General features: G+C 51.1%; 1 protein-coding gene across 3 annotated transcripts in view; it reads left to right on the plus strand.

Annotated features, from left to right (window-relative positions):
* Window positions 1-18,561, plus strand: part of CDH4 (cadherin 4) — a 704,555-nt gene that overhangs the window by 346,366 nt on the left and 339,628 nt on the right. Inside the window, exon 1 of one of the 3 annotated variants that reach the window (XM_009437555.5) lies at window positions 15,326-15,972. The exons of the other annotated variants lie outside the window; for them this stretch is intronic. The gene's annotated coding sequence lies outside the window, so the exon portion shown is untranslated. Of the gene's footprint in view, window positions 1-15,325; window positions 15,973-18,561 lie in introns of those variants that run through there. 3 annotated transcript variants of the gene reach the window in all.

The raw sequence follows: 18,561 nt of genomic DNA on the forward strand, positions 1-18,561 counted from the left end.
CTTGGTGAAGCCCTTCCCACCCTCAGTCTTTCTTGCCACACCATCCCTCTTACAATCTTCTCCTCCTGTCCTTCAATTCTAAACCCACCAGCAAGATTGCTTTCATTTGTTAGGGTCCTGTTTTAGGGCAGGCCTATATTATTTGATGTACAGATATTTGTGTTTTATAAAATGTCTATTATTTTGTGCCATTTCTGTCTTAATTTTCAGTCTCCATATTTAGAGGAAGCTTTATCTTTCTGATTATTTGGTCAAATTCAATTTAATAGGAATTTATTGAGGATCTATTGTTGGATACTCCCGAACTTGGTGGAGCCATTTGAGTTGATGATGGTCATGATGACAGTGATGGTGATTGTGATGGTGATGGTGATGGTGATGGTGATGATTGTGGTCATGCGGAGGATGATGGTGATGAAGATGATGGTGGTGATGCGGAGGATGATGGTGATGGTGATGATGTGGTGATGATGATGATGGTGATGGTGATTGTGATGGTAATGATGATGGTGATGGTGATGATGATGGTGATGGTGATGATGATGGTGATTGTGATGGTGATGGTGATGATTGTGGTCATGTGGAGGACGATGGTGATGAAGATGATGGTGGTGATGGGGAGGATGATGGTGATGAAGATGATGGTGATGGTGATGATGGTGATGGTGATTGTGATGGTAATGATGATGGTGATGGTGATGATGATGGTGATTGTGATGGTGATGGTGATGATTGTGGTCATGCGGAGGATGATGGTGATGAAGATGATGGTGGTGATGCGGAGGATGATGGTGATGGTGATGATGTGGTGATGATGATGATGGTGATGGTGATTGTGATGGTAATGATGATGGTGATGGTGATGATGATGATGATGGTGATGGTGATGATGATGGTGATTGTGATGGTGATGGTGATGATTGTGGTCATGTGGAGGACGATGGTGATGAAGATGATGGTGGTGATGGGGAGGATGATGGTGATGAAGATGATGGTGATGGTGATGATGGTGATGGTGATTGTGATGGTAATGATGATGGTGATGGTGATGATGATGGTGATTGTGATGGTGATGGTGATGGTGATGATTGTGGTCATGTGGAGGACGATGGTGATGAAGATGATGGTGGTGATGGGGAGGATGATGGTGATGGTGATGATGTGGTGATGATGGTGATGGTGATTGTGATGGTAATGATGATGGTGATGGTGATGATGATGGTGATTGTGATGGTGATGATTGTGGTGATGCGGAGGATGATGGTGATGGTGATGATGTGGTGATGATGATGATGATGATGGTGATTGTGATGGTAATGATGATGGTGATGGTGATGATGTGATGATGATGGTGATGGTGATGATTGTGGTGATGCAGAGGATGATGGTGATGGTGATGATGTGATGATGATGGTGATGATGGTGATGGTGATTGTGATGGTGATGATGATGGTGATGGTGATGATGTGGTGATGCGGAGGATGATGGTGATGGTGATGATGATGGTGATGATGGTGATGGTGATGATTGTGGTCATGCGGAGGACGATGGTGATGAAGATGATGGTGGTGATGCGGAGGATGATGGTGATGATGTGGTGATGATGATGATGGTGATGGTGATTGTGATGGTAATGATGATGGTGATGGTGATGATGTGATGATGATGGTGATGGTGATGATTGTGGTGATGCAGAGGATGATGGTGATGGTGATGATGTGATGATGATGGTGATGATGGTGATGGTGATTGTGATGGTGATGATGATGGTGATGGTGATGATGTGGTGATGCGGAGGATGATGGTGATGGTGATGATGTGGTGATGATGATGATGATGATGGTGATTGTGATGGTAATGATGATGGTGATGGTGATGATGTGATGATGATGGTGATGGTGATGATTGTGGTGATGCGGAGGATGATGGTGATGGTGATTGTGATGGTGATGATGATGATGATGGTGATGGTGATGATTGTGGTGATAGGGAGGATGATGGTGATGACGGTGATTGTAGTGATGATGGTGATTGTGGTGATGGGGGGATGATGGAGGATGATGGTGATGACGGTGATTATGGTGATGGGGAGATGATGATGATGTTTATAATGATCATGGTGATCATGATGGTGATGATAATGATATTAATCATGATCATGGTCATGATGATGGCAATTATGGTGATGGTGGTGATGGTGATAGTGGGGATAGGGATGGCAGGGACAATAACAGTGACAACTGCCCCTAACACTCTCCAGCACTGATGGGTTTCCCAGCACAGTTCCAAGCTCTTTATGTGCATTAACTTCATTTGATCCTCCATTTCCTTTCCCAGCTGACCCCATAACCAGCTAGGGCACCACGTCTTCCACAGTTATTGTATTTCTGTGGCCTCCAGCCAGGGAGTGCCTGAGGGGGTGTTAAGGTATGGGAGACCCTGGACATGAGGTAACTCAAAGGCAGATGCCCTTATAGTAGCCCACCCAGGTCTTAGCACATTTTCTGAAGGAAAATTAAGCAGCATTTGATCCTTCATTTGATCCTTTTGTAGACAAAGAACTTGAGGCACAGGAAGTTGATCAGCGTGACTTTACCAGGGTTTCCCAGCCAGCGAGTGGCAGAGCTGGTATCTAAACCAGGCCACCTGGGACTATAGATCACACTCTCAGTCACCATCCTGTTTGCCCTTGGAAAAGTCACCAGGTTATGGAGAGACAAGACACACAGAGAGAGAGAGACAGAGTGAGAGAGTAATTAAATAACAGTTCAAAAAATAATCCACTGAGGCACATTATTTAACTTATCATTCCATAAACATCCGAGTACCTACTGTGTACTAAGCCTGGGGATAAAATCATAGATAAGCAGCCATGCCTTCACAGAGCTTGGAAGCAGAAAGGAGAAGCTGCTCTCCCAGCAGCCCCTGGGGTGAGCCGTGCTGAGGAAGAAGATGTGGCTGGGAATATCTGCATGTCAGAGGAGGGATGTCAGCAGAGGCTGGAAATGGTGGGCACTGCTTCTCAGCATCAGTACCATTGATCCAAGTGTGAAGAAAGGCCGAGAATCCAAGAGAGCCCAGTGGGGAGGACAAGGAGGAAGCCTCCAGGCTCGGGGCAGGGGAGAGTGGGAAACCCACGGGGAAGGTGAGGAAGGCTGAGTGCTTGAAGGGGGGCCACCGAGTGACTGGACAGGGCCGGGCAGGTGGACACTGTCAAGGGGGATGCTCTTTCTTTCTCCACCTCTGCCGTCTGGTTTCTACCATCTTCCTCATTCCCAGAGCCCCTGGGACGCCTGCCCACACTAAGTGAGGGGCAGCAGGGGCACAGCAGCCGCCCTTCTGGATTTTAAAATTAGTTTCCAAATCAGTTTGACCAAGATAACATTGAATCTAAGGCCTGGGTCTTCCTGTAGAGCTCTTAGTCCTGGGTCATCCCGTCGGAAACTGCGGTCCTGCTTCCTGAGGCAGGGTTCCAGGCCGAGCGCGGGGAGGTTAGGGCCCAGGGACAAAATGATTCCATTTTGACTCCGCTCCTTCCCCAGCTGACCCCATAACCAACTGGGGCACCACGTCTTCCACAGCGATTGTGTTTCTGTGGCCTCCAAAGGGACCCTGGCTGTAGGATAACTCAAAGGCAGACGGCCTTACAGTCACCCACCCCGTTCTCAGCACCTTTTCTGAAGGAAAATTAAGCAGCAGAAAGCAGCCACTTTCACTATTATTTATTGTTTTTTTAATTGCACAAGCAACACATGAGTGACTTCTCATCACTGAAAACTCAAAGTGTACAGTTCAAGCGATAATCCCCCACTCCGCCCCCGCCCAGGCCCCATGTTAAATTGATTCTCACCTCGGAGTCAACCGGCGTTTTCTGCTTCATGTGTTTACTTTCCTGTGTGGCTAAAAATGTCTGTAAAAGTGTACAGATTTGTTTTCCGTGGCATTTTAAAAACATAAATGATGTCCTGGTGCAGCTGTGCAGAACTTGCTGTTCACACTGAATAATGTGCCTTCGAGGGCCTTCCGAGAAGCCAGCGTGCAGAGACTTAGCCAAGCGCTTAGCCTGCCACGACCCTTCTGGAAATGTTACCTGTTATTATTATTAATTGTAGCAAGCCAAAATTGGGAAAGAGACTGAACTGGGATTTGTAGACTGGGGAAAACTCCAGATTTTTAAATTGGTTTCCAAGATGGTTAAACCAAGATAACACCAAATCTAAGAACTAGGAAGGCGTAGGTCTCACAACCTCCATCAGTCAAGTGATTTGCAACGCTGGTCCTGCTTCCAGGAGGTCTGGGCACAGTGGGAGGGAGGCACAAGGCCGATTATTTCTCTGTTCTGTTCAGCTCGTACCAAGGACCAGCTCTAGGCCCTTTGTAGGGAGAGAAAGAAAAAAAGAAAGATCGTGAATTCTGAGTGGAGTGACCATTTCCAGACACAAGTAGCCGTGTTTTACACACTTGGCCAATGACTCGTTCCCCGCTGAGGGGAAACGTAGTCATGCTGAGATCTGTGGAGTCCGTGGCCTTTGGCTTTCTTACCCCAGGGCCCTCCCCCTCCCGAGACCACACTAGCCCGCTGCTCACCATCCCCCTTTCTCCTCTGTCTCCAGTGTGTTTATCTTTCATTCATCATTCCTCGCAAACACCACCAGCCCAAGGTGGTTCTCAGCCATTTGGCCTCCGATTCCGTTCTGTCTTTCCCGAGAAAAGCCGACAAAACCTTGCACCTCATAAATTTTAACAGCTTTTCCAACTGATGTATTTCATGTCTGAATTGTTTTATCTGTCCTACTTTGATTGTAAGCCTCGAGGGCTGAGACCTCGTCCTGTTTCATCTTCTGTGCCGCTCCGAGCGCACTGTTGGCATTCTGTTCGTAAAAACACACACGGAGATAAATATATGCAAACATCGATAATTGTTTTAGTTGGAGCCGTTTGACGACAGATCAGAGCTGTGTGTGGACCCCTACATCTGAGGCTGGAGCGTGATTTCAGTGCACCTCTTAATCTGTTCCTTGGGTATTAGTAATTTGTAAAACATGATTTATTTGCTTAGAATTTTTCCTCATAACTTTAAACGTGTACATAATATTAAATCTCTGATCTCTGATTAACTTTTGCCAAATAGGCTTCCCAGAGTGATGAATGCTTGCGTGGTGACTCATAAACAAGACTCAAAGCATTTGTCTTAAAAAACACAAGGCTTCCTTCTGTCTAAGCGTGAAGTGATGTTAAAACAAAAAAGGTTCAACTTAGACATAGACAGAAATTAATCAGGAGTGATTTCTTCTTGGTATGAATTTTAAATTGTTTGTGAAAGGGTAATGATTGAGCTGGCTTTGTTTTACTCCACTTCACTTTGTTTCTAATGTGTAAATTTTCAGATGCTTTTCTGCTAGAAAATTCCTCTTGGTGAATATGATGTGCCTATCCTCACATAATTCCACAAGTGGCATGCAGAAAACAGGGTGAGTCCCACAAGAACCATCCAAAGCTCTTTCCTTCACTCTGTTTGCTGAACACCCACTCTGTGCCAAGTAATGTGCTGGATGGCAAGGATTCATGGTTGACATTGGAAGACAAGGTTCATATGTATACATGTGCCATGCTGGTGTGCTGCACCCATTAACTCGTCATTTAGCATTAGGTATATCTCCTAATGTTATCCCTCCCCCCTCCCCCCATATGTAACTAACCTGCACATTGTGCACATGTACCCTAAAACTTAAAGTATAATAATAATTAAAAAAAAAAGAAAGAAAGACAAGGTTCAGCCCCAGGGAGCTCCCAGACATTGTAGGGACAAACAGAGAACAGATAATCAACAGGATTAACAGGAGCGATGGGAATGGTGCTCCTTGAGAGGGGGCGGCCAGGAGGCCAGGGTCGGGAAGCAGCCGTGCCCAGCTGGGAGAGGGAGTCTCAGGCAGGGTGAGCACACAGGCCCTGGGTGGGGAAGGACTCGGTGGGCTCCCCGGACAGAGGGGAGTTGAGCCTGTCCTTGTTATTTCAGGAGCAACAGGAAGCACAGGAGCTTAAACGATTGTGGTTCCTCTGGCTGCTGTAGGGAGATGGACGTGGAGGGATGGGTGGGGGGAGGGGGACAGAGAAGTCTCCTTCAAGGAGATTCCCAGAGACAGGAATGGATGGGGATGGGGCCAGTGGCCTAGAGTTGGCGACAAAGGAGGAGACACCTAGAATACAGGCCTGAGCTGAGTCCTCTGATGGGAGATTTAAATTTACTTTTGCTCATGATCACAGGGAGCTGCGATGGCCCAGTGGGTGGGGGGATCCCTGGTGTTTCCTGCACCTGCAGCAGGAGGTTCAGGTTCAGGCGTCTCCTCACACCCGAAGGAGGGCACTCTCCCCCGATCTGCGACAGTCAGCCCAGCACCCGTGGCTGACTCTTTGACAAGAGTCTTTCTTCTTTATAGAAAATAGAAACGTGTCTGCATGCTGCAGTCCGGAACAGTGGAGCTGCTGAAATCAGCAGATCGTCCATGGCTACGGAGGAGAGGGGGCTGGACAGGGCCTGGAACCTTCCCTCTGCCAGGCTCTGACCTCAGGCAGCCTCCCGGCCTGGGGACTTGGGTCGGGTTTGGGAGCCCACGTTTGGCTCAGTGGGCCCGAGTCAGAGACGGGACTGCAGTTACCACACCCTTCACCTTCGTGATGGTGTTGAGTCCAGTCGTCTGGATTTGGGGACATAATTTAAATACCTGACCTTTTAAAGTGGGCACTCTAAACAACCTACAGCGAGTGCCTGCCAAAGCCTTGTCTTCCCCAAATCTATGGGGGGGTCCCCGGGTCTCCAGGCTCCAGCTCCATGTGATGCTTCCTGACATGGGGGCAGTTGGTCTGTACCGCCAATGCTGAGCCATGAACAGCATCCAGATGGCACCTCTCAGAGGCCCAGGGAGATGGCTACTTTATTCCCCAGTACCAGGGCTAGCCCTACTGATAAGTACCAGGGGTAGATCCACTGATAGGTACCAGGGCTGGATCCATTGATAAGTACCAGGGCTGGACCTACTAATAAGTACCAGGGCTGCACCCATTGATAAGTACTAGGGCTAGATCCACTGATAAGTACCAGGGCTGGATCTACTGATAAGTACCAGAGGCGGACCCACTGATAAGTACCAGGGCTGGATCTACTGATTGACAAGTACCGGGGCCAAACCTATTGATAATTACCATATGAGACATCAAAACCCAGACATTTGAAAAGTAGTGATTAATTTGTTTTAAACTATCAGCAATAAGCCTATTCCATGTTAACATAAGTAATGTATTTTATGAAAACAAACTGTGTTTTCCAAAACAACACCAGCTGAGTGAGACAGTGGCATTGTGCTACATTTTTGCAAATCTCTTCCGTGTCTGGTGTCACAGAAGCTGGCTAGGTTCTCTGGGTTCTGCTTCTGTTTCCACTCTGTTGTGATGTGTTGTTTGGGTTGAAATAGATGAAAAAAAAATCAGCCTCACTCAGGGGTGTAGATGGGAAGGGAGGGTCATTTTAATCTCCTCAGATGATTGTGGATGTTATTCTTCGATGTTACTTCAAAAGTCAACAAGAGGCAGTTTCCTGTTTCTTAAACGTTAGTTGCAGCATGAAAGCTGAAGCCGTGTCATTGAACTTCTGCTCTGTTCTGCTAAACCCTATTGGTTTCTGTTGTTCTCTGAATGGATCTTTAACCCATGCATAATTTTGTAGCATCATGGATTCATCATATGCAATTGGTTTTCTGAATTACGCAGGTCTTCCATTATACAGCAGTTTAAAAAAATGACGTTTGTTAACATCACCACCAGCCTCATCAGAAAAGTCCTTCATTATTGGGAAGCCATTGAGCTTGCCATGGCAGACACAAACTTTCCAAAATTCTAAGTTTTGCTTGAAAGCTCTGTTTGTCCTTGCAGCAAATACCGCCAACTGTTTGCCTCAAAGCAACAGACTGACGCGTTCCTTTTCAATTAGCTATCTGCCTAACAGTCAAACATGACTACCTGCTGCTTGTCTGTCAATCCTTCTTTTAAGCAAAAACAGGTTTTCCACAAAGAAGTGGCTAGTTGAGCTAGCAACTCAAAACAGTGGTTCAGGTGCTTTCCCCCAGCCATTTACTTTGGTGTGAGTTTGTCTGTACTTCCCATTTTGTCACATGGAGTAATAAGAAATATATTTAAGAGTCAAGAAGTCAAGACTTGGTACAATTGATTTCACCACTTCTACTTCACTAAGAACATTCCCTAGTGGAATGATGTTTCTCCCATGGCCCCAGCATGGTGAGGCAGAGCAAGAGGACAACTGGGCACTGCTCAGGGCCCTGCAGTGGTTCCACAGGGGCGCCCGTCATCCATGCAAAAGTAGCCACCGTGAAAATGGCCAATGGTATGGTTTTTTAAAATCAACTTGGTTGAAATACAATTCATATGCCTTAAAATTCAGACTTGGAAAGTGTACAATTTATGATGATTAGTACATTCAGAGTTGTGCAGCCACCACCACAATCTAATTTTAGAACATTTTCAAAATTGAACCCCACAAGAGAAACCCCATCCCTATTAAGCAGTCACTCCCCTTTCCCCCTCCACCCTGCTTTTCCCACAGGCCCGAGATAACCACCAGTGTACTTTCTGTCTGTGGATTTGCCTTTTCGGGATACCCTATGTGAACGGAGTCACTCCCACGCAGTCTTCTGGGCCACCCAGCACACTGCCGTCATGGTTCATGTGTCCAGTGTCATTCGTACTCACTTTGTTTTTATTGCAGAATCACTTCATAGTGTGGTGAGGAAGGAAAAATAATGACCCCCCAGATGTCCACGTTGTGATCCCTGGAGCCTGTGAATATGGCATGTGATGTGGCAAAGGGACTTCGTGGGGGTGACGAAGTTTAGGACCTTGAAATGATCCCGGGTTACCTGGGTGGGCCCTAAGTGCACTCACAGGGTCCTTATAGGAGGGGGGCAGGAGGGTCAGGTCAGAGAAGAAGTGGCAGTGGAAACAGAGGTCAAGGTGACATGGAAGACAAGGAAATGATTCTACCCAGAAGCCTCCAGAGGGGCACTTTAGACTCTGACCTGCAGAACTGTAAGGTAATGCTTGTGTGTCAGTTTAAACTTTGGAGACTAGGGTAATTTGTTACAGCAGCAAAAGTAAACTCACACACGCTCATGGGCTACACTTTGTCCGTCCTTGCCTGGGCTGATGCACACAGGGTGTCCTCCCACTTCCTGGCTGTTAGAAGTAAAGCCGCTGTGAACACTAGTGTGCATGCATTTGTGTGGACATGTGTTTTCATTTCTCTTGGTTATACCCCGGAACTGGAATGGTGGCTGGGTCATAGGATAACTCACACTGTTCAGCATTTCCAAGAACTACCAGCCTGCTTTCCGGCATGGCTGTGCCATTTTCCATTCACACCAGCAACGCATGAGGGCTGCAATTGATCCACATCCTCACCAACACTTGCTATGTTCCAGTTTCATGTTTTAGTTTATCCCAGGGGTGTGCAGCAGTGTCACATTGTGATTTAGTAGATTTTCCAGAATGAGAGTCACTCAGTTTGCTGTATATGCTTAGGACAATTTCTAGAGATGTTGAATGGTGGATTTTTTTAAGACTTTTCACCAGTTATGGTTGTTTCTCTGGGGATGAGGTCTGTGGAAGTCCTCATGCCTCCATTCTGGAAGTCTCTTGAAGCAACATCTGAATGTTATTGTAAAGATTCTTGGACATAGTAGAACCCCCTGGGGATGCCCGGGGGTCTGGGCCGTGCCTGGCATGCAGCTGTGACATTTGCTGAGGTGCGTGCTGCTCACCAAGGGTCCCCCCAGCAGAACCCAGCACCTCCCGGGCAGGGATTGGGGTTTTGTTTGCTGAAGTCTCCCCAGTACACAGTCGACATTCAGAACCTGGTGAACGCATGGATGAAATGCTATGATGCATGAGGAAATACAGATTCAGAGGTAGGAGGGAGGGGGAGCTGAGCTGGCGGGGAAGAGGGTAGGGGGAAGGGTTGGGGAAGGGTGTGGGGAACTGACCTGAGAGGAGGAAGGGGGTTAGGGCAAAGAGGGAGGGGGAGGTGAGCTGGGGGGAAGAGGGTTGGGGGAAGAGGGGGGAAAGGGGGTGGGGGACTGACCTGAGCAGGGGAAAGGGGTCAGGGTGAAGAGGGAGAGGGGCTGAGCTGAGCAGGGGAAGAGGGTGGGGTGGAAGAGGGAAGGGGGGCTGAGCTGGGCAGGGAAGAAGGTGGGGGGCCACTTCCAGTGCTGGTGCCTGACGCCCAGAGACGGGCCAGACACTGTTGCCCTAGATGCAGAGGGAGAACAGTGTGCCCCTCATTGGGCAGCCCCCACCGGGCCCACCTGGGTCTGCCCTGGCTCCTGTCACTGCCAAGAGAGGAGAACAGAACTATCACATGTGTGTCCCCTCAACGTCAACAGCAGCCGGGGTTTCCAAAACGGCATGCTGTGCATGGAAGGACTGTACCTGGGAGGGTGAGCGGGGCAGCTCAGTGGGGCTCGAGGGTCCTTCCAACCCTAGACACCTGCTGCCGCCTTTTTCTAAATTGCTGAAGACGCCACAGCCCTGTGACTCTGCTTGTGTGCGTGCTTCTAGCAGGGAGAATAAATGTGCATCTTTAAGAAAGGGCCTAGACTTCCAGGTTAGGCAGTGAAGACGCCGCCGTGTCTGCAGAGCGCTGGGTCCCCTCGGCCCCCACACAGATACCTGAGGAAATCAAGACATCTTCGCTGACCCACAGACACTGTTGGCTTTTTCAAGACAGACAAATAGAAGGATGACATCAATAGCTGATACTCAGGGCTTTACTTTCATTATCTCATGAAGTCCTCAGTGTGGCCATTTACTAGTTCTTCATTCATTCATTCATTCATTCGCTCACTGTTTATCGAGTACCCTCTTTACCCCAGCGCTGGCCATGCACTGAGGGTGCAGTGACCGTGGGCTCCATCCGGGCACCCTGGTGCCGTCATTAGCTCGTGTTGCACAGAGTGGTTGGTCACATGTCAGGTCACGCAGCCTGTGGGCAGAGAATCAGTACCTGCGCAGCGCCCCAGGACCTCCCACCCTTGGGTCCACCTGAGCACAAAACTGTAGGCCCTTGGGCATTCCTGAGTGAACCTCCCTCTGCTGCCAATGTCTGGGTATGTCCTACCCAGCCCTGCATGTGTGAGGAGCCAAGCCCTGCTGTGACCTGTGGGCAGGAAGGACGTGCGTCTGGGCAGATGGGGCCTGCCCTACCTGAGTGTCAGGTCACAGCAGAGACGTGGCCGCTGCCCTGAGCAGATTCCCTTTGCATGGAGTGTGCCCGTCAGGGCTGCCTTCCTGACAGCCTAATGAGCTGCCTGTGTTGACTGCGGGATCCTTCCCCACCAAACAATGTCCGAGAAGTCCATGGACGGAAGGACGGGCTGTGGCAACCCTGCGTCGTGTGCGAACACCCCATGGGGCCCTCCCTTTTGTGTCCCCTGGAACAAACAATAAGAACTGCCCAGGAGTTAACGTTTTCGGTTACTTCTTTATTTTTTTTTTTAGAAAATGTTTTTGTCGATTCTTCTGTAGTCATTTAGAGAATGTTAGCCATGGTTCCGAGGCACCACGTGCATGAAAGTAGCGAGGCTCGTTTCGATACTAGAGGCGTCCCGTCTGTCTAAGCAGCGTGGTGTGTTGTTGGTACACTGCAGAGCTGGGCCACTGGATGAATTTGTGGACTACATTTTGGGAGCACGTGGGTGAGAAAGATGGAACTATCAGGCACCAGGCTCTGGTGCTGACCTGAGGCAGCCGTGAGCACAGTGGGGGTGAATGATTCCCGCACAGCTTCCCATAAACCCCTCCCTCACATAACGTTTGTCCATAAAGTCAATCTCCCTGGGCTCAGGGCAAGGAGAGGCCACTCACTCCCAGCTGCACATTGCCCCTTGGGCAGCTGGAATGTCCAAGCTTGTCATGGAGCATCCTTTGGGAACACACAGCTTCTCCATGACAGAGACAGCGCCGGGACCAACTGTCCTCAGAGCATGAGGCCAAGCTGGACCCGGCTGAGTTAAGGAGTGTCCAGGCATGGGAATGGCATTCAGTGCTGGGATAAAGTATTTTTGGTCTTTACCTGTAAAGTTTTTTTTCCTCTTTCCCCTAATGACTTCCTGCCCCCTGAAAATGAAGGAATGGAAGATGTAGCTATTGACAGGTACACGCGCACTTCTGAAAGGCATCTTGGGTAGGAGAGGGTGGTGCACAATTGGTGGCTGCCCAGGGCATGGACTGGCTCACGGGGCCACAGGAGGGGTTACTATTAGGATTGCATCCTCTGACCTACGCACCCAACTCATCGTGTGCAGAAAGGAAGGGTGTCAGGAGAGGCCCCCTGCACACTGCTGGGTGCATGGGGAGGGCAATGGCTCTTATGCAGGTGGAAGCAGCAAGTCTCTGGGCCATGAGTGGTGCTCATCCTGGTGCCCAATGTCTGTAAGAAAAGAGGTGGTGGAAGATCAGGGGCAGTGATAACCCTGGCTGTAATAGAAACAGTGGCTAATGTTTACTAACAGGTTGTACCACATCTTGAACACCAGCTCTGGTCTGGGTTTGGGATAAAGCTATGAACACAACAGGTGAGGTCCTGGAAATGCTCAGATTTCATAATAATAATGATGAATAACATCATGGATGGGGCTGATCACTCCTCTGTGGGGCTGCCCTGGACTCCTTTCCAGGCTCCTTCCCACCCAGGCATCTGCATGTCTTCTTCTGAAGCTGTTTTGTGCCCTTGATCCTATTAGCAGCCTGGTGCTGCCTGTGACCCACCCACCTTTACATAATAATGCCTCACATGCATAAAGTGAAACACATTGACTCACAGAAGCAAACAATCATATTGGCATGTAGTTATCAAAACATTAAAAACAAGTCTGTGAGGTAGGAGCATCTTTATTAACGCAATTAGTAACAAGAGCCTTCAGTGGGCCTGATAAATGTGATGATTTCAAGGTGGTGCCAACTGTAAACTAAATGTCAGATCATCTGCAACTGTGCTGGGAGATGAGCACTCACAGGAGGCTGCTGTTTTCCTGGCGTGGTGCCCACATTCATAACAGAAGGAAACATTAAGTAAGAGGGGAATAAAAGAGGTGAATTTGTTGGTCGTCCAAGTTCACAGAGCCCTGGGTTCCATCCCCCGATCTACAGACTGAGAACCCTTGGCCCAGAACGTCTGTTCCCTCCACCCTGCACCCACCTCTTGCCTCTGTGCCCTCTGCGCTCCTTTTCCTTGGCATCTTTGCAAGCCCCGCTCACCTTGGGGCATACAAGGATTGTGCCTGTCCCCACATCGTCCTCACCACCCTCTGCCTGGATTCGTTTTCTGCCTCCTGGCCAGCCTGGCTGCACCTTCCACCTTCCCCAGTGCAGATTCCCCAATACGCCAGCTGCCCATACCTTCTGGCAGATCCAGAGAGCCCTGTCCTGGGGCATCAGGGCGAACAGAGGGGCCGGTTACTTCATGCATCTGCACAAGATGGACCGGGCGAAGCAGGCAGGGCTCTGCTGAGGAGAGGGAGGGGCAGAGAGGCAGAGCGGCCCAAACAGGGCAGGCAGGGCCTCCTTGGGTGGGTGGGAGACAGGGGCAGCTTCAGCAGGGGTGCGCCTTCAGCGACTCTCACAGGAGAGGGACAGGGTGGTCCATGAAGGAGCCACATCAACCTGAGGTCAAAAATGTTCATCCAAAGTGGACAAAACAATAAAAGAGCCAACCACAAACAAGACCAAGCCTCAGATGCAGCCGGGCGTGGAGTGAGTCTCAGAGGGCAGGGACGGAACCCACCAGAGACTGAAGGGCAGGGTGGACCAGCAGAGAACTCTTTCCTTTTTCCTATTTTCTCCAAGTTTTTGCTTTAAACACTTATTCATTTTGTAATTAGAATATGTTTTCCTAAAAAGCCCCTTTAGGGCTCCTGAATTGTCAGCAGGTTAAATCCCAAGCCCCTTCCCACCTCCGTCTCAGTGAACACATGCCAAGCTCTTGTCAATGGCCAGACACGCCGGGCACTGTGGGGGTGATGGTGACCCGCCGGGGACTTGCCTCTTGGGGGCATGCTGGATGGGAAGACCCCACTGCCCTCTGATCTACTGAATTGCTGGGATGTTTTCCTTCTAGCACCTTCCAGGAATTGGCTGCTGGGACCTCTCCAAGCCCCTCCCACCCACCGGCCTGCCTGCTTCCCATGCCTGCCTCCAACACCAGCCCCTGCCATCCCTGCTCCCTACTGGGACCCCACCCCCCCGCCACTGTCACCTCAGGGGCTGCTGCAGAGGTCATGCACCCCCCAAAACCCCCAGCCCAGGACCTCAGCAGAGCATGCTCCTCCCTCCTTCCGTACTATGGCTCCTGCTATCTGTGGCCTCAGCACTCGCCTTTCAGCCAGAGCCACACCCCCTCCTGAAACAAAAGGGACCTGAGTGGCCGAAACAGGGAGTGACGACCTCTGCGGTGCCGGCAGTAAGGTGTGGAGATGCCCCTTTCCAGAATCGCGTGTGGGGAGGATGTGCAGAGGGAGCCCCCACCTCCCACCCGACCCTGGGACCAGTTTTCCTGTAGAACGGGGACTTTGCCGTCTGTGCCTTAGCCACAGGCCAGATCTCATCGTGTTTCTCACCCTCTTCTCCACGCGTCCCGGAGGCCAGGCTTGCTGACGCACCCGAGGGACTGGCTGCGGGGCACCCCACATGGCGGGGTCCTCCATGGAAGGGTGGTCGGAGTACCCGAGGCCCCTTCCCTACTGCAGGCACTGCCCGCCAAGCTTCCCTGGATGGCTCCTCCAGGGCTGACACTGCGCAGCCTGGGCGTCTCTGCGGTCAGTGAGGGTCGCCTCTTTTAGGAGCATCTTGAGGTCCGTTGGGCTAACACGAGTCCCTCAGTGGTCATGGGAGAAGCCTCAGGTTCTGTCAGTGTCGCCTCTCCGTTTTGAATAAATTTGACGATGCTGACTTCTTGACACCACATCCCTGGGAAGTTCCCACTCTCCTTTTCAGGGACCTCCAATCCGCCCCTGCAGGTTGGTGGCTCTCCCACCATGGCGCTGCCCCTAGAGGTCGCTCTTGGAGAGCTGGCTTCGTTTCCATGTCCTGCTGATCACCCCCACCCCGCCCTGCCATGCCATTCACCATCTCTGCAGCCAAGGGCTGTGCCCTCTTTCACCCGGCTGAGCGGGCAGCTGTGCCGGGTGTCGGACTGGGGACCTCCTTCTGCTGGGGGACTCTGCAGACAAGAGGGGGCACGCTGGATGGATGTGCCTGAGGGACAGGCAAGTGTCAGGTGGCAGAGCCAGGCCTCGGCCCTGCCCTTTCTCACCCACAATGTGAATTCATCAGCACCCTGAGTGTGCACTCAGCAAGGGCTTTCCAAAGGCCGACCCTCCTGACCCTCCTGACCCCCCTGACCCCCCTGACCCCACTGACCCCACTGTGGCTGGAGGTGTGGGGAGCAGCAAGGGGATACGTGGAAAACAGACCTAAGCCGGCCACCCTCCCAGGCGGGGCAGCCCCCAGATCAGTGCAGGAACGTTTCAGCAGCACAGGCAGGCGGCATTTCCCTCCAAGACAATAGCCCTGTCCCAGTGAAAGACACAGAGTGGAGAAGCCTCTCGCGTGGTCTCCGCGTCTGGGCTCCTTCATCTGCCGAGGCCCCGCGCCTCCTCCTGACGCGGCTCTGCCTCTCCCACGCACCGGCGCTCTGGCTTTCTTCTTTCTCCCTCTGCCTTAATGATGCTGCCCCTTTCCTGTTCCTGGTTGAAGCTGAAGCCCGCTTCCCTTCGCCGCACACAACACAGGAGCAATCTTCTCAGCCGTGCACTCACAGCTTGGAAAATAAAGGGAGGAAGGAGTCCCAGCCACAGGGTAAAGGAACGGCCTCTCCACAGAGAAGCTGCTGCTCCTGAGCTGAAGTGACAGGTACACCGTGCTAATGATGGGGAAAGTGTGAAGGGTTTATTATAATTTAAGAGCCTCTCTATTTGAACAGACTGTCTGACTCTCCGGGGATGGTTCTCAAAACCAGCTGGCTCCTCGGATGCTGCTGAGAATGAAATGGGGAAGCCGTGAGAAAGCAGCACAGGTCCCGCGCGAGGGCGTGGCGGTGAGGCCGCTGCTGCAGAACCGGAGGCCTGTGCATCTAATTTTAGTGAAGAATGTTATGGAGACAGAGGGTGTCGGGGTCAATGACCACCTGGATTCCGGGATTCCTTGCTTTCCCAGCTGTGAGCGTGCCGTATTTCCCAGGGCGGGGATGGCCCAGCGTCCTCTCTGCAGCTCATCTCCTGCGAGGCACAGGCATGTTGTGATTGAGGACACAGGCTTCGGTGCCTGGCAGGGTCCTTCCGGGTCCTGGCTCTGGGGCCTTGAGGGAGTCACTCTAGTGGCTGAGCCTGAGCCATCTCTGCAACGGGAGCCATAGTGGTGCTCAGTTGGCGAGACTGCTGTGAGAATCTAATTCAGAAATGAATGCCCGCAACTCGCCCTGTGCAGTGCCTCAGGCCAGGAAGCACTCAGCCAGCCACTGCTGTCTTCACAACTGTTGTCCCTCAGGGGATTCATTCCAGGCTCCCCCCCCCCCCAGGGGTATTAAAATCCGAGGATCCTTAAGTCCCTTGTATAAGAAGGCATAGTATATGCAAGTAACCTACACACATCCTTTGTATACTTTAAATCAACTCTAGATTACTTATAATGCCTAATATAATCAAAGTGCTATGTAAATAGACTGTGTCTTTTATTATTACATTGTCACTTCATATTTTTTTTAAATATTTCGGTCCTCGGTTGAATCTGTGGGTGCAGAACCCGCGGGTGTGGAAAGCCAGCTGTATCTTACCATGACCCTGTGGACTTGTTTCTAGTCCTGCCTGCTGTCTGGCGAGCTCCTACTCAGCCTTAGGCACCTTGCCTGAGTGCCCTTCCCTGAAACAGCTTCCCTTGTGTGTTAGTCTGTTCTCGTGTTGCTATAAAGACATACCTGAGGCTGAGTGATTTATACAGAAAAGAGGCTTAATTGACTCATGGTCCTGCTGTACAGGCATGGCGCCGGCATCTGCTCAGCTTCTGGAGAGGGCTCAGGGAGCTTTTACTCATAATGGAAGGCAAAGCGGGAGCAGGCACCTCACATGGTGATAGGGGAGCACAGAGGGGGAAGGTGCCACATACTTTAAACAACCGGCTCTCATGAGAGCTTACTCACTGTGGTGAGGACAGCACCAAGCCACAAGGGATCCCCATGACCCAACACCTCCCACCAGGCCCCACCTCCAACACTGGGGATCACAGTTCAACGGGAGATTTGGGTAGGACAGACATCTAACCTGTGTCCCCTGGCTTCACTCCTCTGGTGCCCAGTGCCCCACACCCCTCACCTGTGCCCTCCCTGCAGATCTCCAGAGTCACCTGGGCAGCCTGCAGCCCAACACTGCGGTGCTCCTTGTCAGCCCCGGCCTAACCCTCGGCTCTGCTCTTCCCGGGGCCTGTTCAGATGCCCGCCCGCTGACCACCATGCACCCTCTGCCCTCCTGTGTGTGTGCCCACCTCTCCCACAATGCTGCAGAGTCCAGGGGAGGGAAGGCAGAGACTGGGTCCTGTCTGGCCTTTCCCTGGTCTCAGTTGAGTTGCACCTGGCGGGGCGCATGCAGCCCATTCTTCACCACCCAGGTCTGTGCAGAGGAGACGGATGCATTCCCTTCTATGGGCGTTTGTTTAGGCCAAGCTCAGTCCACCAGTCCTGGTGCCCATGGATGCCCACAGGGGCTGCACAGCTCCATTCCTCAGCATCCAGAAAGCAGTGTCGCGTTCAGTTGGAAACAGCTCTGTAGAAAAGTCAGCCATAAATATGAGAGACAGGAGCATACCAGGAGGGAGGAGAATGGCAGGACACCGTCTGCCCTGACGCATGCCCACAGTGCCGCCCAGAGCCAAGCTGCAGGATGCCAAGGTAGGGGCTGGCAAAGCTTTTGACTCCCAAGAATGCACCTTCTCCGGGGGTGGAGCTGCGCCGTGCCCTGCTGCAGGGGGCTGCTGGCGATGCTTTCTGGTGAATGCAGCAGGTCCTCATCATGTGCTGGGCTCGGAGGGTGTCCAGCTGAGCCCTCCCAGGTTAGGGGATGCTGCCAGCACCCTCGCTGACACCCCAAAGCACACATTTTATCGCAAGGTTCTTGCTGCATTTCAGCGATGGGCTCACTACATCACGCAGGCAGACACCCGGTCCCCAGTAGGGTGGAAAATGAGAGGATGACCTTAAACTTCCAGAAGGAAACTTGCTCTGAAAATGACCAGGTCCTCAAAGGAAACTCACATGTCTTAACTTCCGGGACTCCACTGTCATGAACAGCTGGATGGACATCTTGGTGTAACAGGCCTTGCTTAGGAGGGAAACGAAGCAGCTGAAAAAGAAACAAATCAATAATAATAACAGTAAAAATAGCCATAACACAGCCTACACTTCTGAATTTTGCAAGCCTCATTCTTTGGGGATGTTTTGGTGAGCTGGAAAGA

This window comes from Pan troglodytes, chromosome 21, assembly GCF_028858775.2.
Source record: "Pan troglodytes isolate AG18354 chromosome 21, NHGRI_mPanTro3-v2.0_pri, whole genome shotgun sequence".
Classification (NCBI taxonomy): Eukaryota; Metazoa; Chordata; class Mammalia; order Primates; family Hominidae; genus Pan; species Pan troglodytes.